Source organism: Borostomias antarcticus, assembly GCF_949987555.1.
Source record: "Borostomias antarcticus genome assembly, chromosome: 9".
Classification (NCBI taxonomy): domain Eukaryota; kingdom Metazoa; phylum Chordata; class Actinopteri; order Stomiiformes; family Stomiidae; genus Borostomias; species Borostomias antarcticus.
The window spans coordinates 20,447,013-20,449,512 of record NC_140242.1 but is presented as its reverse complement, the minus strand read 5'-3'; the positions used below and the strand labels follow the sequence as shown (position 1 = coordinate 20,449,512).

Sequence of the window (2,500 nt, the reverse complement as noted above, 5' to 3'; positions counted from 1 at the left end):
ACGATTCAATTCGATTCGATTCGATATCGATTCGGTTAGTGTTATTAAAACCTTGTTTTTTTAGTGTTTTTTTTAGCTGTAACCTTAATTAAATGACTGCCAAGTTATGCAACACATCAATACTACGGCTGGGTATCGATACTGATTTCCAAAAATGAATGAATGAATGAATGAATCATTGAATTAATTAATGAACTATTCATTCATTCATTTATTCAGTCATTCATTAAATAAAAGATCGATTTGGGAATTCATGAATCGATTCTGAATCATTTGATTAATCGATTTTTTTAACCCAGACCTACAATCAAATAGGAAGATCCAATCAAATAGGAAGATTTAGAAAGGGGGTAACACATTGGTGTTACTCAAATGTCATTAACAGAACACACAATTACATTACATTAACATTACAGTCATCTAGTAGACGCTTACGTCCAAAGCGACTTACAATAATTGCATTAAACATAGGTAGTCAGTGTACTACTAGACTACTACTCACCAGAAGTCACAAGTGCATCTCCTTTCTAAACAAGTGACCAAGAGCGTAATCTAGTGCTAAGGCCAAAGTGCACGAGCAGCAAAATACGAGCAGGAGAAGGCTGTAAACGCCGATGAGTCACTTCTCTTCAACTATCCCAAATCTGCATGCTTTCCTATCACCATTCATTTTCCGTGCTTTAGTCTGTTCAGATCTTACCCATGCTTGGCGCGCACAGCTAGCTGCTTCTCTCAGAAGCCGACGGGGGCGGCCAGAGCAGCTGACCTCCGGGCCAAACCTACAGCGCTGGTCAGACCATCATTCTACAGTTCCATCCAGACAATAACCCAAAAGCCATATCATTATCCCTTACACCAGGGTTTTAAACATCGTCTAAATTGTAGCCTTCAGAAGGTTCCTTTCAGTTCATGGTAACAGAACTGTCTGAAAACACCAGCTTTGTTTATTCTGAAACGTCTCAGGAAAATTCCACTTTGCGTTTAGAGGGTCACAGAGCGCATAAAATATAGGAAACTATAAACACTGCTCCACTCATTTCACCCCTGCTATTGTCTCCTACCTCCACCAGAGGGTGCTGTCGTTGCGTGACCGTGGTATGAACTGAGGGAAATAGTTTACTGTAAAATTTACAGAAAACTATTTTCTATTTGCATGGTGATACATTTAACATATGTTATCAACATGCAAACGCAAACATATGTATATCCCCGAGGCATACCGCACTGTTCTTCGGAACCCAAGCATTTACCATAGCTTGGTGTCGTCCTCTTTCACGGACACCTGATCATGACAGGCTCTTCAGGTCAGGTTCTGATCCAGTCCAAACAAAGCCAGGACAGGAGAGAGCCTGGAATCAAGTAACACTTCAGTGGTATCAACACAGCTTGGAAACCAGAGCTCTCTGACTGGTAAAACCTTGAGAAGACCTGCTGGTAGAGTGTATAGTGGACTCTCTCTCTCCCTCTCTCTCTCTCTAGCTACTGTGGGCCATTTAGTGAGCTACTGTGTGTGTATCCTGTGGTCACAGTAGTGTCCACTGTGGCTGTGGGAGGGTGTTTTTCTGGACATTCCTGGTCAGGGAGTGGCACTAAGAGAGAGTGAAAGAGAAATATAAAAAGAAAGAGAAAGACAGAGACAGGGAGAGAGAGGGAGAGAGAGAGAGAGAGAGAGAAAGAAAGAAAGAGTGGTCTCAAGAGGCTGCGAGAACTCCTCCAACTTATCTCTCTCTCTGTGGACTCACTTTCTCTCTCCCTCTTTCTGACATCATTTTCTTCTCTCTCTCTCATCCCTCGCTCCCCACTTCACTCTCCCCTCTTCACGACAGTCCTATCTCATCTCTCCTCTCTCTCTCTCTCTCTCTCTTCTCTGTACCCCTCCCTCCATCTCCCTCTTCCCCCTGACAGGGAGAGACACAGGAAGGAACCACGGTGTTGGAAGCTGTTCCCCCTGGGAAAGAACAGGGATGGGCACCGCTGGCGCAGCAGAATGGACAGTGCCGGGCCTGCAGATAACATCTACGCCCAGGCTGTGTGTGTGTGTGTGTGTGTGTGTGTGTGTGTGTGTGTGTGTGTGTGTGTGTGTGTGTGTGTGTGTGTGTGTGTGTGTGTGTGTGTGTGTGTGTGTGTGTGAGTGTGTGTGTGTGTGTGAGTGCATGTGTGTAACCTAAAAAAAACGGTTCCTTCCTGACAACGGCAATGATTTCTGCAATGATAGCCTCCCAGCAAGGAACAACACACACACACACACACACGGGTGAGGGGGGGGGGTAGGAGGAGGTAATTAACATGACAGGAAGCTGATCTTCTTGCAATGAGAACAAATAAGGGGTTGGTAGCAACGGTAAAAAAAAAGAAAGAGTGAAGTTGTCCAGAGTGGGTCTTCCATCACAGCAGCCTCTGTCTGCCTGATGTCTCTCACACACAGAGAGAGTAATACTGGCCCCCACTCATATGTCAGTGATGTGACCTGGACCAGTTGGGGTGCTGCTAGAGGTCAGGG

General features: G+C 45.0%; 1 protein-coding gene across 1 annotated transcript in view; it reads right to left on the bottom strand.

Annotated features, from left to right (window-relative positions):
- The window catches only part of LOC311313182 (LIM and senescent cell antigen-like-containing domain protein 1), a gene marked incomplete at its 3' end in the record, with an annotated part of 30,570 nt that overhangs the window by 27,366 nt on the left and 704 nt on the right, over nt 1-2,500 (bottom strand). The window lies entirely within an intron of this gene.